We start from the raw sequence: 19,409 nt of genomic DNA, 5'->3' as shown, positions 1-19,409 counted from the left end.
TATATGTAACAGGAGATGAGCTTGATGGTGATCACATGTAAAAGACATATGATGCATTGCTGTATTTAGAACGTAGAAAAGCTATTTCTTCAGACAGTGCTTGTAAACATTGTTTTTTTTAGCCCGCTCGACTGTTTCCCTTCCCTCCTATACGCTGCTCCTCTTCATTCTGCTCACCTGCCCTTCCCTCATCTGTTACCACCCCCTCTTCCTCCTTCCTCTAGCCTCCCCAGGGCTCCTGTTTGCTGACATCTCTCTCTGACACAACATGAAAAAGTGGTGAGAAATTAAAAATTAATCACTTTTGAGCATGGGCCATCTCTTCTGCTCTTTGGCTATGAGAGAGAGAGACAGCGAGAGAGAGAGAGAGAAAGAAAGAAAGAGAGAAAGAGAGAGAGAGACGGAGTCACTTTTGTGGGAAGGCTGTGCAAGCAAAAGTTCTTTTAGGGTTTCTGTAGAGCAGAGTTAGGGAAGAGAGTGAGGGAGCAGAGAAGCGAGGCTGAGAGAGATGTGCAAAGGAGAAGAGAGTGATGTAGAGGTAGATAATTCCCCAGGCAGACAGTGGTGTGCCTTGTAGTTCTGGCTTTAAAGCACGCTGCGTGCCCCACATACAGTAGGAGCAGAGGCCATGACAGAGAGAGGGAGGGTGTGTGTGAGGATGTTTGTGTGTGTGTACATTTCAGGAAGCCAGCATCCTCTTTTCTGCCTGTTGAGCCCCCCAGTCCTCCTCAACATTCCGATCCTGCCCTGGCTCTGCTAACTCTGATATCTTCATCAGACACGCCTGGCTGCAAACACACATGCTCACTCACACACACCCACAAAGATTCCCCCACAAGCACAAAATACATAAATGCATGCTTAGATAAATACACAATCACATAAATATGCTTACATGCAAGCAAAGGCACATGCTGCCTTGTGCAAGTTCATAGACACATTTGTATTGCCTGCGTCTCTCAAACACAAACACACTCACAGATACATGCACGTAAAGCTTTTACACGTTTTCAGCTGTGTTTTATCACGCTCATAAGGATGATTGTGCCTTCTGTATTGATTTGTGTGTTTTTGTCTGTGTTCATATGTTATGGTGTCTGTGCTTAGCTTGAAATTAGAGAGGACAGAAAGAGGTCTTAGGTTGATGAGAAGCCATCCGCTATAAACCAATGTCATGCATTGATTTTCCTGGTAATGAGTTCCACACAATGTAGGCACGGAAAAAGGTTTTGAAACATGCACATCTGGTACACGTACACTATGTCACGAGCAATCCTCTCTTCATGGAAACACACATAAAAGATGGGTAATAAGAATAGGCGTTTGTATCTAAAGGTTATAAAAATATGATGTCTTGCAGACAGGTTTATGTTCAACATTTTTCATGATGTCATCAGAACTCTTTGCAAACAACCATTGCTGGAGTATTGTCAGTTCATTTTAATGCTTAAAAAACATTTTTTCAGTCATTAGTAATTGTTTTAGCTGACCGTGTCTCTAAAAGTGGCAGTTTCTAAGTAGCTAATGAATAACCCTATGCCTAACCCAGCTATGACATGTACCTCCAATTCTTGTTAATATTTGCTGAAGTGGTGCATGCACTTTTTATTGCAAATCGTGCTCTGCCACAAATCTGAACTCTGTACTGTTCACCCCTCCAAAATTAGTCAGGAGAGCTTGGCTTTCCTAAAGACTCTTTTTTTTTATCTCCACACCCCTCTCTCTCTTTCTCTCCCCTGCTGAGAGGATAAGGGCACTCCCACTCTTAGTCAACTATAAAACATTTACAGTGAGGTAACTGTAAGGTTAGTTTGATCAGCTTTTAGTTAGAAACTCTGGCACCTCCTGTGGAATAGGCCCTCAGGCACTTTGGCCTTTTACACCAACACTGTTACTTTCATTGTTTTGTAAGTTAATTATACAACAGAAACTAGAGTCACATCATGTGATTTGTCCAAATGGAATCATTTTTATCCCTTACTTTGATGCTATGAAGATCATTTCCTCTGGCATAGGATATGTGGTTAATTAGGAATCTAATCAAATTGCACTAGTCCAGCAATCTTTATACTGTAGAGTGAAGAATTTCTTTCCCGAACATGGTCCCTGTACAGCTGCGATTCAGTCAGCTCCGCTCCCGGCAGCATATTCCAACACCAGCTTGTTAAACAATTTCAAATCTCAACGTCAACTCTAGCCTATTCATACAGTTACCCCCTCCCTCTCTGTCTCCCATAAGCCCTCCCTCCATCCTACCATCCCTCCCTCTGTCTCTCCTCTGATCCCATTTCACAGTGGAACCATCAGGCGCTTATCCCGATCTCCGTCTTGGCCAGGGGCCCAATGCAGTGCATGGCCCGCTTGAACTCAGCTGTGAACCCTCAACCTTTCCCTCAGAGCTTTTCTCTCAATAGTTTACTGGCTCCCCCTTTACCCAAACTCCATCTCTGACTATTTTAGGAGGGTTTTGGATGAGGGCCTCAATTTGCAGTGGATGCTCTTATGCACAGTTTACAGGGCACGTCCAAACACACTCACAGTGTCGAGTAGAGCTCAACAATAACATAAACTCTCTGCTATTATCCAGACAGCAGCCAGCACACCAACCAGCCACCCGCCTAGGCAGCTGGCCAGCCAGTCAGCTAGCTAGCCAGGGAGTCACACTGCTGTACGCAGTCAGTCAAACAACTATCAGGGTAGTCACCTAACCCATCAGCCAGCCAGCTATCGTGAATGTTAAAAATACTGGGCTAAGACAGCTCCCAAAATTTGTCCCCGGAGCAGAAAAGGCGATAGAGTTAATTTCCCTTTTGACTCAGTTTTTTAAACCGCTAAGTATGTCAACTGGCACTAGCTGGTTGCTAGTTCTAGCCAAAAAACTAAGTCTCTGTTTAGTCAGCACAGACACAAACCAGCAGCTTTAGACAAGTCCTCTGCTTTCCATGTTGCCCTCGGCTTACTTCCTCTTTCCCTTTCTGTGTCCCCAGCCAGTGTATTTCGTCAGTATCAGGAGTTACACTAATGAGATTTAGGTTTTAAACAACTGAGCTCCGTCCGTAGTACTGCGCGCCACTGTTTATGCTATTCTGAACTTCATGGCCCTCATCCTGCTTATTCTGTGCTGACCGTCAGAGGTCATGTGAGAGTCAGGATAAAGTGCTGATCTCTATGAGTATGTACAATAAAAGGGGCTGGACAGTCCATATTTGCCCATCGAATAGTTAAAGTCAAAGTGTGGGGTGTGGAAAGTCTTGTAAGACTTAAAATAATGTAAGTTAGCATGTTCATTATATTGGGCATCTGCTGTGTATTTATTTCCTTGATAGACATGTATAATAGTTCTTATTTGATTCCCCAACTTCAGATGATAGAGAGGACTAAATTCCTCTGTGGAGCTGGTGACGTCGGGCATGCTGAGCAGGTAATGTTAGATAACATGCCTGACCCTGTCTGGGAGCAGCATGCAGCCAAGGTGCTGACAGGACTGACGTGGCTGTAAACCCCTACCTTTTTACCTTTGTGTCGCTTAATGTCAACCCAGCACAGGGAGCTAGAGTTGAATCATATCCGCTCTCATCTGTGTTCACAGAGAGAGGGAACGAGAGGAAAAGATGGTGGAAGGTAGTAGGGGTCTGCTCCATGGGAAAGAACCGGCAAGGGTTTATGACACTCTGTTGGCTTCTCATATTTTTGCTCTTATGAGATTTGACTGTGTGTGCATGGTGACTTTGTCCTCTGTGTCCGTGTGTGTCCGTGTGTGTGTGTGTGTGTGTGTATGTGTGTGTGTGTGTGTGTGTGTGTGTGTGTGTGTGTGTGTGTGAGATCTCAGTGACAAACATCCACTTTTATGAGAGGCACATCACACTACAGATGACCCTGTTAGATGGCGGTGGCCCTTTTAACGATAGCACCCTGATGCAATCCACTGTAAATACATTAAACCAATCTGCAGAGGAGGAAGCTGCTTATCCATTCTTTCTACGTCTTTCTCCATCTTTCTTTCCCTCTCTTGCTCTTACTCTATCTTTAGCTCTTTCTCTCTCCCTAATTTGTTTTATATCTGTTTTGCATTTGTATCATTCTCGTTTTTCTTTTTATCCACTTACCTCTATCTGAAAGTACTGCATGCAGACACATCCAGTCTCTAAGCTTCACTGACTTTAAACTCCGCCGATCGCGTTTACCCCTTCTTTTTAGCAACACTGCCCGCTGACCACCTTCACCACCAATCCAGCCTTATCGCCCGTCACCCTGGCTTGCCATAAGTCTCAGCCCAAACCTGCCTGCAGGTCACAGGGAGTGCCAAAGGTGCAATGAGTGACGTGGCACTCTGGCTGACCCCTGGCAGCTTGGCAGGGCTGCCTCCCTAATGAGATTAGCTGGGTAATGCCGACTCTGTGTCTGTTTCTCTTGCCGCCCAGCCCGGCCCACCCTGGGGCTCTTTATTTAGCCAGCAGCAGTACAGGGTGTGCCAGCATTTGCAGGTCGAGGGCAGGACAGGACCCACAAGCCCACTGCCCTCCCTTGTCCCTTCCCCCCACCCCATCTATCTGGACTTCCCAGCCTGGGTTTGTAGCTTCACAATTCTGTTGTTGCATTGTTCTTGTCTCTTGTTGTGGCTGTGTTTCAAACTCCCTCGATATATATCTCTGTCTGCCCCACTCTGTCTCTGTGACTTAGCGTATCTCAGGCATTTGTCTGTCTGTTTCTCTTTCTGTCTGTCTCTTGCCATCTTTCTCTGCTCTCTCATCATTGTTAATTACACGCACAGGTAAAAGTGCCCTTTAATGGCTGGACTGAACAATACTGGGCAATGATCAAACAATGCCCTGATCCCTTGAAACACACATACTCTCCCCCGAGCCAGGCGACCCAGCAAGAAACCAGGGAACTTGGGCTCCCATGCGTACGTGTGACTGGCTTTGATGATTGCTTATAGCAGCGGAAAGTGCAAAGCTGCTCCTTGTACCACCCTGCAAAGACACACATACTTAGAAATATTACCAAAGCTGTGGCCACCAGCCTGGAACTAGTTAGGTGGCCAGACAGCTAGTTTGCGCACACAAGTGTGCAGCATTATTCAGAACATGATGCGAAATTTACTTCCTCTGTATTACTGTAACCCTCTTTGCCTCTTCAGCCTCTTTTGTCCCTTTGTTTAGATGTTTCTGAGAGAGAACTTATTGTTACCCTTATTAGCAGTGTGCGAGTTTAAGTGCCAATTAAACGCCTACAACTTTGTCACGGAGACAGAGTGTTTTTATGAGAGGGTCCTCGACAGACAGGGGGCCTCCCGTGGCACAGGTGTGCCCCTCTCAGCTCTAGGGTCACTTTCATCCTGGAGTGTGTGACAGCTCCTGTGAGTCTGGCAGTGCTGTGCAGCCCAGCCCAGGTGTCCAGGTGTTCTTACTATCTGTGTGTGTGTGTGTGTGTGTGTGTGTGTGTGTGTGTGTATGTGTGTGTGTGTGTGTGTGTGCGTGTGTGCGTGCGTGTGTGCACGCCAACACCTGCTTGCCTGTGGCCCTGGGGCACCGACAGGTTCAAGTTCCACCCAAACAAACATCCTGTATCAATCGCTCAATAGATATGTGTGTGCATGTGTGTGAATGTATGTATGTCTGCAAATGCCTGGCAACAGTGTGTGTAGCCAACACACTAATACTGTCTGCCCTCTGTGCTCATCATTTACACTGGGGGATTGTGTTACCTAGTCGTGTCAAAGTCTGCTTTTGTGCCGACAGACAGTCAGCTTCCTCTTCACCTTGTGATTGCTCTTGGTCACACTGGCATCAGGTTCTGACATTTTGTGTCCCAGCTCATCTCTGGCCACGTGAGAACACCATGGACAAACGTGTCATCCTCAGCCAAGAGCAATATTTAGAGAGGTGAATTAGCTTTAACCCGAATCCCATTCTTTGTGTTTCAGTTTAACACGTCTCTTTCACAGACATGCCAAAATGCATGCTGAAAAGACCTCGCTCACTCTCTTTCTCTCTCTTTATCTATCACTTCAGCACTGACAGAGTCACAAAATGCACATTGAAAAGAACAGGGATACACGTGCACATACACACGCACATGGCCCGGACAAAAACACATAACTGTCCCCCACCCCCATATCACATTGCAAATAAACAGCTTTCGAAAATAAAAAAAAGTTCAGTTGAATGAAATAAAATATTGAAGTGTATTTAGAGGCCTCTATGTTAACCAGAGACCCTGCCCATAGATGGCAGGTCAAGGGAATCTCACCCACACAGCGCCTCATCTTTTCTAGTCAAGCCAAAGCTCTGCATTTCTACAAACTGAAGATCTCCCTCCACCTTTCTGTAAACTTGATTTACTTATTTTTAAGTCCCCAAAGTACATTCAGTATTTTCCCTGTAAATGTATGTATTGGCACGTTTGTGTGAGTGGCTAATCCAAGCTGTGTTCCTATGCAGTTTTGAGTTCTTAGTTCCCAACTTAATGTCTAAGTGATGACTTTCTTGTAATACTGGTAATAAAGGGGTTAAGACACACCACATTTTAATCGTGATCCAAGTACACTGCCGTTTCTCTCACCCCCAAATGTATATAGTGGATTTAGTTTTGTGTTATACTAGATTGTAATCAATGTAAATGTTCCTTTTACTCGTTTTTATTGTCTTTTTATATTTATCATTAGAAAAGAAAATAAGATATTAAACCTCAAAGAATTGATTTAAAAGTACTTTTGCTAGTTTATAAATCACTAAACGGTTTAGGACCAAAATACATTTCTGATCTGCTACTACACTATGAACCACCCAGACCTCTCAGGTCATCTGGGACAGGTCTAGTTTCTGTCCCCAGAGTCAGATCTAAACAGGGGGAAGCAGCATTCAGTTTCTATGCTCCTCATATCTGGAACAAACTGCCAGAAAGCTGCAGGTCCGCTGCTACTCTCGGTTCTTTTAAATCAAGGTTGAAGACCTTTCTTTTTGATGTTGCCTTTCTTTAAATGACTGCTCGTTTCTTTAAATTTCTTATGCTGCACTGTAACTTTTATTCTTGTGTTTTATGTGTCTATTTTTTAACTGTCTATTCATGTGTTTTACCGGTTTTTAATGCTTATGATTTTTAACTGTTTGTACCTGTGTTTTATCTGTTCAAATGATTTTGTGTAAAGCACTTTGAATTGCCCTGTTGCTGAAATGTGCTATACAAATAAAGCTGCCTTGCCTTGCCTTGCCACTGCAGGGTTGCATAGTGTGCCATTTTTAATGGTCCGGCTCATTTCCTGTTGGTGTTTTTTTTGGCAGAACGGTTGGTTTGGTTGAGGAAAGGGAAGTAAGTTTAATTTAAACTGTCCATTTTGATTAGCTCCATTTATCTATATCAACGTCAGTACTCCCTGTGATATCAATACAAGAGTTTGTGAGACTTTTTTGAGACAGAAAGCCTTCTTGTTAATGCACATATACACATCTGCAGTGCACGTCCGGTTGCTTGAGTGTGCGTTCGGGGTATTGTTTTTCACCGCTGAGTGTGTTCTAGGGCATGGTGCCCAGTACAGGATCTATGGGGTGTCCCATCATAGTGGGACCCTACAGGGATACTGGATCAGGACAGCCCCTAGCCATATGGTGGGGATCCCTGGTAGGTTGGCTGGCCAGTAACAGCAGCACACAAAAAGCCCTGGAGACTGAAGACTAAAGGCTTTCTTCAGTATATTAGCGGAAGGGGGTATGTGGACTTGTGGAGCTCCAGACTTTACTGTGTTCCGGGCCACATGCATTGTTCCAGTAGAATTAAAGGAGCCCCAAAGAGTGTAATATTTGAAGATGGATTAAGCAGACGATAAAGCTTTCAACCAGATTTTCAAAAGACTTCCATTTTATACCTCATTTAAGTTAGCCTGGGAAAACCCTGAGGAACTTCCAGAAAATCTGAGATTTGCTCTGCAAGCTAGTCTTGCCAAGAGCCCATTCAAACCCATTTCCATTTCTTTCAAATCGAGGCACCAATCACAACCGTTGAGGTAGGCTTTACACGATGACGATAGCGCAGAGATGGCAAGTAGCTTTTTGTTTACATTCAACATGGAGGCCACTGAAGCCAGAGCCCATCTATTAAAAAATCAGTTGCTGATACGTCACCAGGATCATTGGTCTGATTGGTTGAAGTACTATCATATCGCGCCCAGAGACATTTGAGCGGCATCCGTCTGTGACGCCCCTTTGGAAATGAGCTGTGAATAAACCTTCCCCAGATCCTCTCTCAGTTACAACTGATAAGGGTCTGGTGTCAACCAGGCTACAGTTGAGTGTAAATTGGAATTCTTTTTATGTAATTTTTGCCAAACTCTCCAGGATCTGCATGTCTAAACTCTTTGACTAGACTAGATCAGCCAATGTCAGAAAAGAATACCGGAAAAAAATAGTAATTTTAAGTGTGTGAGTGTCAGTTGGGGTAGAGAGAGAGATAGTGGGAGTGGGAGAGAGTGCATAAGGTGGAAAGTGTCAAAGCGTTGGAGTCAGATAAGAAAGTAAGAGAGGGATAAGAGAATAAAGTAGTCAGAGACAGGAAAAAAATAAGGCCATGAACATCTTGTAGAGAAAGAGAAAAGAGCAGACAGAGAGAGGGAGATAGAGAGAGGATCCCTCTGGATGTGGAGATTGTAACATCGCACTGTAGGGTCCCTTATGGGACAGCAGCAGACGAAGCACACTCCCTGCTGCATGCAGGAAGAGGAAGCTTTGGCAGCAAGGAAAACATACAAGAGACGAACTATAGATGAGTGGAGCAGAAAAAAGACGCAGTTCCCCCTTGAGACAAAGTGGGAATATTCTACTAGCGCAAATACTATGTATGGCATGGCTATGGCAGATAGCTGGGAAAGAAGAGAGAGGGAGATGGCAGAAAATAAGAAAAAGAGGTATGCTAGTGGAAGGGAGAAGGGAGCGGTAACATGCATAGTGCAAATGGTGGGGAAGTGGAAGAGAGGGGTTTGGAGGAAAAAAAGCAGAGGGGTAATACTTTGCAGAAATCAGATCAATTGATTTGTAACATGATTATGTAATGAGAGTAGACCAGGGTTCATAGCGTTTATTAGTTATAGTAATATATAAATATAAATACACAGTATATACTAGCATATGAGCAAACAAAAGTATCACATTTGAAAAAAGAAGGTTTGTTTGGTTTGGTTTTTTAAATCCAAATACTTGGATTTGATCTCTTGTAACTCGCCAAAATGACTAATTGTACTAATTAATACTGAAATAATGTCCGTGCTCATCCTCCCACAGTTTATGCTTTCATTGGTTGAGTTGTTGACCCCATGATGCATTCACTGCACTGATCATTATGGTGAAAAACTGTCAAAACCCATTAAGCCTTTATTATAGGGTGTAACCCTTGACAACCACTTTGTGTATTAGGACACCAAACAATACACAGAATGTCCACCCCCAGTATGATGTTCAATACAATATATATAAATAAATACTGAATATACTGTATCTCTGTAATGTCTGTAATGTATGTGTGTGCACCGTGGGGAAAGTGCGGAGGTGGCAGATGAAAAGTGCCATTAAACCGGAGTAACCTAAGTAATGTATTAGTGCAACTCAGTCAAAGCCATGGGGTCATCAGAAAGGCTCTGATCATAGGTCAGAGTATACTGCTGTGAAATGGGACTTAACCTCTCACCAATACAGCAATAAATACAGAAAGAAACTTAACTGCTGTAAAATATGAGGCAGCCCTCTCTTTTCGCATGGTGTGCATGAATGTGGATGTGTGCACATGCACGCAAGAACGCATGTGCTTAAGTGTGTGTCTAGGGCTGCGGTTTTGCTTAAGGGAGGGAAGAGGATGGGGTTAGGGAGGGGTTTAATATGCTACTTTAGCCCTCGGGGGCTGTACAGTTGAAAGTCAGTGCATGAGGCGTGCAAAATCACACCAGCCTGCATTACAGAGGGACTGGGGGTGGTAGTGGATTGGACGACTGGTGGGGGGGGGACTGCTATAAAAAGTGAAATCATATCACTTAGCAGCTGAGTGCAGATAAAGCTGTGTTTGAACTGGAAGGCATAAATTATACATTGTAAACAGAGCGTTGGGAGACTACAGCTCGTTTAAATTATGACAGAGGGTAGTTTTTCTCCTCTTCTTTCTTCCTTCCCCTGCCTCAGTCTCCCAATTCTGCTGACTTTTTTACCTCTTGCCTCTCTCTTTCTCTTTTCTCCATCACCTGGCTTAACATTCAGCCAACTCCATACAAACACATACTCAATCACATTCTTTAATTACATGCTGTTTGAAGGCTGTGGATAAGCCATTTTTGCCTAATGTGTCTGTTATCTCTCTTAAATGTTTTAATTTGCTACTTAGTTATGGCTTCCTGTTGTTGAAATGCAGTGACACCTCCTCTCGCCGCCCCCCGCCCCCCTCTCTAAGCATTATCCGTCTGTGTTTTTGAGAAGTAGCGCTCCTCACACGTCACGAGTAGAGGACAAAACTGGGTGAACGGGGCTAGCAGGCCTCAACATGATTTGATCAATGTTCTCTCACTGCATACTTCAAGTTGGGCTGCTGTGTTGTTGTTGTTTTTTAGAGGTGCCTTCGTCCCTCCTGACAAGTGTAAGGTTATTGATCAGTTTATTCTATTTGCCGTTGACCGCTCTGCAACGTCTCTGTGCTCACAAGTCAATAGTGGAGGATTGAGAGGGTGAGAGCCTCCCCTGACCTCCGCTCCCTCAAGCTCTGACTCAACTCGTCCACCCAACCACACGCTCACACAAAAAAAAGAACGCACACACACATGCACAAAATGAATGACTCTCTCTCTGCCTGTTGTACCCACACCTCTGATCCCAGCTACAATTTTGATTAGTCTTGAAGTGCTGCAAGGTCAGGGCAGGACTATGTGTGGATCTGGTGTTAGCTGATGCTGTCAGATAAAGGTCTTAAGCTCAGTTGGGGAGGGTGCTCTGTTTTTTATTTTTTCATTATGCATGTTTGTCTGTGCCAGGGTGGTTGTAGATTGTGTCTCCTCCAGTGGTGATCGTGGCCACTCTGAAACAGGGATTGGTGACCTAGCCCCATTTGGCAGACACGGCTCAACTTCTGTGTCTATGTGTGCATTTTTGTTCTTGTACTGATTAGGAATGTCTTGCAGAGCAAGGACTGTTGAGCCATGTTCAGACCAACAATAACACTGCGTCAAAGAAACACAGGGGCTCCATTTGGTGGTCTGGGTGATTGCTACAGATACAAGTTTGTTCATTGTTTGCACATTTCCTTTGTTTTTGCGTTATGAATTAGCATAAATCAGTTTCTCTCTCAGCGCTGCTTCATTCCAGGACTTAGTTCATTTATGAAGACTAGACTGGGGGCTGCAACCCCACGTCTCTCCGCGAAGCGAGAGGAGATAATTATTCTCTTTCTGACTCACACATTTCGATGAAAAATGCATACAGCTGGGACTGGAAGCAGTTTATCAAAAGGTTAACTCTTCCCCACAGTTGTCTGTGCCTACAAAGGGGAGCATTTCCGACAATAGTGGCAGCGTTGGGCCACTTTGTGTTTTCCTGCTGTTTTGTTTGGGTGTTTTCAACATTGTTGTGACCCGCCGCTGGCCCAATGCTTTGTTTTCACAAAGTTAACTTTCAATCAAGAGACAAACCAGCTGTTGTTTGTGTTGTGCTCTGTACATCATTTCTTAAGCGGCCGTCTGAGTGCAACCTCATGCAAAATGATTGTAACATGAATATATATATACAGCATACAGTTATTTTGTATTATCATCGTTCAACTTTATGCATACAATTAAATGGTGCAAACAAACATGCAAACCAGTTTAATAATAATCTCTGACAGCAATCATCAAGTCTAACAAAGCAGAACATTTTGTTCTGGCCATTGTATACAATGTGCTGTATTCAGTATGCACGTCATTATGCTTGATAGCTCTTTAGATCATCTCATTGAGATTCAAAAATCTTTTGCCTTTTTCACCTTCACGTTCACTGTATTCCCACATACACTACTGTCACTCATTCATACACACACATGCTCACACGCAGAGTTAACACACACTCACACTTGAGGCCTTATGTGGAAGAAGCGCTGCCTGGGAAAGTGATAGCAAGAGAAAAGAAGCTCTGGAGAGTAAGTTATCTCTTTAGATGTCATTGAGGGGCGCCTCTTTTCTCTCCCTCTCCTTCCCTCTATCATTTTCCTCTTTCTTCCCCTCTCTCTGTCTCCGTCTCTTGTTCCCACTTGCTCTCTCAAATCGTGCTTGCCTCCAGTGGTATTCAGACAGTCCAAGGACAAAGTAGAGATATGCTGGGAGCAATGGACTGTCCATCAGAGTGTGTGTGTGTGTGTGTGTGTGTGTGTGTGTGTGTGTGAGAGAGAGTATCTTGAGTGTCTAAAGCTATTCTCACCCTTGTCCTGACAGATCAGAGTCTCGTCCCTCTCTGTTTAACCCCTTGATGCTACATTACACACTTGCACACAACAAAACACACTTTTCAGGCTGTTGAGGACACACATAACAACAAAATACACAGCTTTCTATAGTTCAAACACTTGTCAAACACTTGTGGCTACATTAACTAAATTTGATATTTATTGACTTGCCAAGGTGACTGTAATGGTATTAAATATTTAATTTCCAGAAAGAAGTAAGATATGTTTTTTTTATTATTCACATGCCTAAGCCTTGTACTGTATTTGCCAAGGCAGGGGTCTCTATTCTATTAAGTCATGCTGTGTGTCAATGTGGCCTTGGCTTGTCTGACTGAACCAGACGGAAGTTGATGTCCAATGAGTCTGTGACCCTGAGAGAGGCGCACACACACACGCACACACACACACACACACACACACACACACACACATAATCAACCAGATGCTAACCTGTCTCTGGGATGGTGAAATCCATCCCAGAGACAGACTTTGTGTGTGTTTGTGTGTGTGTGTGTGTGTGAGAGAGAGAGAGTGGAAGTGTGGGAGTGCGGGAGTGAGTGAATGAGTGAGTGAGTGAGTGAGCGAGTGAGTGAGTGACGCACCAGCTGCACTTCCTCGGACAAACAGGGGAAATCCTCCTTGTCTTGCCTTGTCCATCACAGGCCATCTCACTCTCCCAGTGCACGTGGGTCCCTGCAAACCCAAGAGATTTAACCAACACATATTCACACACACATCCACATGCACAGGCCCCTTGGCTCCAGCCAGGTTCCCCTGACGCAGGGACACACGCAGGCAGGAAGTTTGACGAGAAGTTTGTGTCAGTTTGCTTCTCTTAGAACACTTCAAGTCTGACCCTCTCTTGACCAGGCGGCTTCCTTCTCCTCCATCTCTCCGTAAACAACCACATCCCCACAACTGAAGGCGTGCTGGCTCGCCAAGTGTAATAACATCACTCATGTTTTGATGTGAGGCTGGACGTCTACGTGAGTTAGGGAGGCTGACTTACGTAGATATGTTTGTGTGTAGCAGAAACAAAATCTTGTGTGTGTGTGTTTCCTTCTGGGTTTTCTCTGATTGCGGGGATGGCAGATCTTCGTCATGGAGGAAACCATGTTAACCTGTCACCTTAGCAGTCTTTTCCTCCCACTATTTATCCGCTGTGTGTCCTTAAAACCCACACCCGCCCATGCACGTGCGTGCACACATGCACAGACATGTACACACACATTAAGAGGGGTTGTCCACTGATCTCGTTGAGTGTGTGTCAACTCCATTAGCACATTCCCAGATAGGGCCAGCGCCCTCTTATCTGTGGCGACCCATTAATTACACTTTGTTCCCTTAAGTGATCTATTTCAGACCTGCCCCACCCTCTACACCCACTCTCTGCTTATCTGAACCCCTGGTCTGCTGCTCTCCCACCTGAGCCCTCTCCCTCTCCTCTCCTCTCCTCTCCTCTCTTCTCTTCTCCACTCTATACATGCCTGGCAGGAACATGTATGTATGTATACACGTACATGTACTGTACATCTGCAGTATTTGGGACACAAACAAGTAAAATGAGGCTCTTACAGAGCACCTATTTGGTGGAAATCCTACAGTCTAGTATACCACATGTTCAACAACTATACTATTGCCTTGTTTGTATGTGTGCGCCTTCTGCACATGGGTGATACTAAGCAGTGAGAAGTGTTCAATCAAGCAGTGATTAAATTGTGGATGTTAACCCCATTGGAAAACTGTTGGGTTAAAAACAAAATGTTGACGTAGTCTCCGTGACGTCACCCGTAGGTTTCTGAAGAGCCAAGATGAAGCTCGTAGTGGGCGACGCCTGATGGCTCTGCCATCTTGGCGGTGCCAGACATTGGCCATTTAATGGACCAAGTGGTGGAGCTGTGGATGTAGCTGAGGTGGGCTGAATGAAACTTGAAGTCAATGCTCACCTCCTGTGACCACCTGTCACTCAAAGAGGGACTATGCAGAACTTTAAACCTGATTATATAATTTTAACTTTTAAAAGAGTTGTCATCAAGGTTGAACGTAGCTAAAGAGACAAAACACGTTTTTTGTATCAGGTTGTAAACATTTTGAATTCTGCAAATCTAAAGTTGGGCAACATGCGGTACTATGGGAATTGACTCCCTTTTGAAGCCAGCCCCAAGTGGCCACTTGATGTCCTGCAGTTCCTGGCATTTCCGCAATGGCTTCATTGTTCGAGCCGATTGGTTAAAACCAGGGGGCTTGATTCCTCAAGGACATGTACTGTAGATGTGAGGATGCTTGTGGAGTTTTAAGCAGCTCCACCAGTTTGATCTTTGTATTGTTGTCCCAGTCCTAAGGTCCAAAGGCAAGTGCTTTGTGCTAACTTAATATGTTTTCAAAGCTTTGTTAGAGATTGACACTGCTGATGAATCCATGTAAAGATTATTAATAATTTGCTTCTACTACACAGTTCTTTTTTTAGCTTGTTGCGTGCAAAAGAGATATCTGGGTGAAGTGATAGTCATGACTACTGTTGCTATAAGGTTATCAACCCTGTCTCCTGCTTTTTGTCCCCAAATAGAACCAATTTTGCAATAATAATAATCATACTGTGTATTGATGCCCAGTGGGGATATTACAATTTACACTCTGTTTTGTTAGAATCAAACAAGCCTGAAATACACACACATGCTCAAGATCTATCCATGCACAAATGGAGAGATGTCAATGTGAAGAACATGCAACACGGCATTTCATTTCTCATAGTAAGCAATGAAAACAGCAAGTGTATTGCTGTACGTACAGCAGAATATTTATTTGGTGGAATATTAAGAATCAAAAAGGGAGGGATCATTTAAAGCACTGTACATTCCCTTACCATACTGCACATTTATAATGCCTTTAGCTGCTTTGCAGTAATACCTTGCATTGCTAAAAATATGTGCCAGTGGTGTAAACGGCTGTGCTCTATTCTTCTGTAGAGTTTTTTCAACCTGGTTGGTAAAGGAAAGCTGTATGTATGTAAGGTGTGTGCGATCGCCATGGCCTTGTTTGGATGGCAGTCTTCACACTTAAAGCTGTCTATTCTGAACTGATTCTGAATGTGGCCTGTCTTTCTTACAGGTGCAAGGAGGCATCTCTTACCCCTCTCCTCTTCTTCCACCTCTTTTGTGACTGAGTGATGTGTGTATGTCTGATATTGTAGAAGTGCGTGCGTAGGTGCGTGTGTGTGTGCGCATGTGTGTGTTTGTTTTCTATGCCTGTTATTGTCCTGAAGGTGCAAGGGAGTGTGTGTACATGTGTGCACATACATGTGAATGTGTGTGTTTGTGTGTCAACACACGCCAAACCTCTTTGTGTTGAAGTGGAGCAGAGGTTGTGTGTTTATGTGAGTGAGAAGCAAATGTAGTATTGTGAAGTGGTGTTAGCGAGTGTGCAGTTTGGCTTAGATTTGGTTATTTGACTGTGTTTGTGTGTGTGTGTGTGTGTGTGTGTGTGTGTGTGTCTGTATTACCGTGTGCATGAGCATACCCACTTCTGCGCATGCTCTGTCTCCACCAATGTCTTTGGCAAGGTTGTCTATCCTGACCCTTGCCCAGACGTCATGTGTGTGTGTGTGTGGGTGGGTGTGGGTGTCAGTGTGTGTATGCGCTTGCGCATATGCATGCATGCAGTGCCTCCATTAATGGACAGTCTTTGTGGGGGCCTCTCTTTTCAGCCATGCTGCTTTTGAGACACATTGTGCCTGGGCATAGAAACAGAAGCTCTCCATTGCCCCTCAATAGGCCAAAAACAAAACCGTGTCAGGCGAGCTAGCAGCCCCTGAGTGTTTGCCATTTAAGTCCCGACCAATGGTGGTGCAGATGGAACAAAGGGCCTGGACAGGGAAGGAGGCCTACACTGTTTACAGTGCTAATGTCTGGGTGGCACTCCTGACAAGGCCCCTCCATACACGCACATGTGTACGCACACTCAGTCACTCAATCTCTCTATCCCTGTATTTCTCTCTCACATACGTACATTGCATCAACAGGTGCATGCACAGAACCTATGCATCTTTAAAACAACAGCTGCCAGTAAATCTTGGACATGCCGGAGTGAACATTAGTCCTTCATTGCCTAGAAACGAGACAAAAGGTTTATAAGGAGAGACATTCTCATAATTGTGTGTTTCTTGGTGTAGTCAAATAAATGTGTTTGTTATGAACAAACCATGTGGTCAGACAATAAATTCAAACTCTCTCTTTTAAGCAAATTACATATTTTTTGACAAATTTCTTTTTATGTCTAAATAGTTGTATCCTGTTTTGGATTAAAGTAATATTACTGACTTCAATTGATTCACATGCTGCATATATACGGTGCTAACCTGAATATTCAATTTTAATATTTAAATTCACTTTGAAAATGATTCATTTTTCTTCATTGTTTATTAACATCATTATTCCAGTGTAAGAAATGAATAAAAGTGCACCCAGATAGCTTGGTTTGTAGAGTGGCACCAATATATAGAGCTTTACTCCTCGGCACAGCAGGCCAGGGTTGACTCCAAACTGTGGCCCTCTGCAGCTCGTCATTCCCCCCTCTTTATACCTTTTCATGTCTTAGCTCTCCTATTAAAATAAAGGCCAAAAATGACCCATACCCCCCCCCCACACACACACACACACACACACACACAAAAGGAAGTAAATAAGAAAAGTTGCAACTGAGCTTTCTTGCTCATGTTCCAAAGTGTCTCATCCCATTTCAGTAGAGCAGAGTTAAACAACTGACATTGAGATGTGCTGTCAGAGGCGAGGGCATGTTTGGGCTTTCAATTTTTACTGAGGAGGAGTGAGGAGAGTCTGACACTGGTATCAAATAGCTTGCGTTGTCCTTGGACCAGGGTTATCTTGTAAATACTGCGCTTCAAGTCTATAAAAGCGAGGGTCCTTTATGATGGCCAAGGCCACTCATTCACGTTAAAATAAAAAAGCACTCAGTATATTCCTGGTATGGAGGCAGCAAATAGAGAAGGATAGATGAAGGAAGGGAACCAAAGGAGAAAGAAGTAGAATGTAGAAGTATACTGCTGCGCTGTCTTTTGTGTGTCAACCTTGTTGTCACAAGTTTTACTCTTCCTGGAATTATTATGTGGAATGTAAAGTAGCTTACGTTGGATGATGGTTTCAATAAGTTAATGTGATATTCTCCACTCTGGGCTTCAGTCGATTTTGTTTCTCCATGTCTCTCTTCTGTTTGCATTTTAATCTAAGTAAATACAGAGTCCCCTCAGCGGCCCCTGTAGCTAGTGATTCAGGTTCCTCATCTCTGGTTGTGTAATGAGTTCTGCCTTGTTTTTGTCTAACAACAACACACAATAATAAGCAAAGTAATTAAAAGCAGTACGAAGTAGGGAGGGGGTTTTGGGCAAACCCGCTTACCGACGAGCATTAAAAATGAATTGCATTCAAGAAGCAGCAGTGTATTACTGGATTGATCAAATGAGCTCTGTTTAAGTATTTTTTCAGTTTTTTTTTCTTTTGTGTGTCTCTCCTGCCCCTGTAGACGTGTGAAAGCTTAGTACCATGTTGATTTTATTAAAACTGAATACACGTAGCATAGCATAAACAAAGTCTGATAATATGTATGTTATAGTGTTTGTTTGTGTGACGTGGATCTCTTCACCCTTAGTGGAAATTGAGGAGGAGGGGAGGTAAATTTAGATTTAATTAGCTTTTTGACTGAGGACAGAGTTGAACTTGCAGTGTGGCTGACCGGCTGTCACCTGCCTGGGCTCTCTTCGACCTCGTCTCCAGTGGCAACATGTCTTACCCTCTTCGACAGGCAGCCACGTGGGACAAGATGACATTCTTGACCTCTACCCATGTCGGCAAGCAAGATGACAACGCGCATAGCTGACTGTACGCGCGTGTGCATCTCTTATGGACAACCTCACAACAATAGGAACTAATACACGCACTCTGTGCACATACTCACACACACCATGGAAGATCATCTAATATCAGAGAGCGTCAGGGGCGGAAATCCGATCGGCTGACAACCAGGATACAGATAACGATTCGCCACCGCTGATCCATGCAACAGATAGTTTCCACAAACAGCAGCCCGGCTAAGGTTACAGCCCGCCACGGCCCGCACTACAAGAGCCTCACATCGAGATAAAACTAAAGCTTAGGTTACAGTCGATAAGAAAATACACTGTTATATTTTTGATGAAAACTTTGACAAGAGGAAATGAGAAAATGTTTGCTTCGGCATGCAATATCATGTGCATCATTCCTGTTATTCTGTTTTTGTAATTTTTGCTTTATGATTATATCCTTGTTCATCTCCTTTTTTTAATTGAAGCTGATTAAATGTTTAACCCTCATGTCAGTATATTTGATTAAGCACTCATAATTGTTTGAAGAAATTGAATTCACACAAAGTATAGTATCATCACTTTACATTTCCCCTGCCTCAGAGTCCTCTTAATAATTTGAATATGTATTTATATTATAAATGAAGTAAAGAGATATGGCCCCCTTCACATCAATGTAATTACGAATCACAAAAAAAGTTTGATTCAAATAAAATAGGCCATTTGTACACAAGCAATTAACTGGTGCAGCTTTAAATAATGTCACCCAGATGGAACCTAATTATAGTCGGCATGCTTTGATTCAGGCTTTCTGTCGGAGTATCACTCGGGGCGTCACTTTGGCTTTTCAGTCACCTAGCGTTTGTTTTGAAATTTGTGACAATCAGAGCTGATTACCATTTGTAACAGCATGCAGCGTTTGGTGTGGAGGGAAGAAAGCATGGCCCATAGCTATGGAGGAGTTTCCTTGTTTCCTTTTTAACAGCTTGAATGTCTCCTCCTCTGTTCCCTTACCTCTTTGCACACAAATGATAACAACTGTTTCTCTGTGTGTGTGTGTGTGTGTGTGTGTGTGTGTGTGTGTGTGTGTGTGTGTGTGTGTGTGTGTGTGTGTGTG

The 19,409-nt window shown here is 43.7% G+C and overlaps 1 protein-coding gene and 2 long non-coding RNA genes across 4 annotated transcripts in view; 2 read left to right on the top strand and 1 right to left on the bottom strand.

The window, feature by feature from the left end:
• fam172a (family with sequence similarity 172 member A) overlaps positions 1–19,409 on the top strand; it is a 155,880-nt gene that overhangs the window by 130,804 nt on the left and 5,667 nt on the right. The window lies entirely within an intron of this gene.
• LOC117944307 lies at positions 92–8,008 on the top strand. The gene is made up of 3 exons (XR_004656545.1): positions 92–102; positions 5,388–5,392; positions 7,875–8,008. It is a non-coding gene; the product is annotated as an uncharacterized LOC117944307 (long non-coding RNA).
• Positions 7,973–19,409, bottom strand: part of LOC117944305 — a 17,208-nt gene continuing 5,771 nt past the window's right edge. The window contains exons 2-3 of one of the 2 annotated variants that reach the window (XR_004656542.1): positions 18,217–18,221; positions 7,973–8,073 (exon numbers count right to left, since the gene is read on the bottom strand). This is a non-coding gene — a long non-coding RNA (uncharacterized LOC117944305). Of the gene's footprint in view, positions 8,074–12,458; positions 12,469–18,216; positions 18,222–19,409 lie in introns of those variants that run through there. The other variant, XR_004656543.1, reaches the window with a different exon arrangement.

Source organism: Etheostoma cragini, chromosome 5, assembly GCF_013103735.1.
Source record: "Etheostoma cragini isolate CJK2018 chromosome 5, CSU_Ecrag_1.0, whole genome shotgun sequence".
Lineage (NCBI taxonomy): Eukaryota > Metazoa > Chordata > Actinopteri > Perciformes > Percidae > Etheostoma > Etheostoma cragini.
The sequence above is the reverse complement of the archived record's forward strand: the minus strand, read 5'-3'. Positions and strand labels throughout refer to the sequence as shown.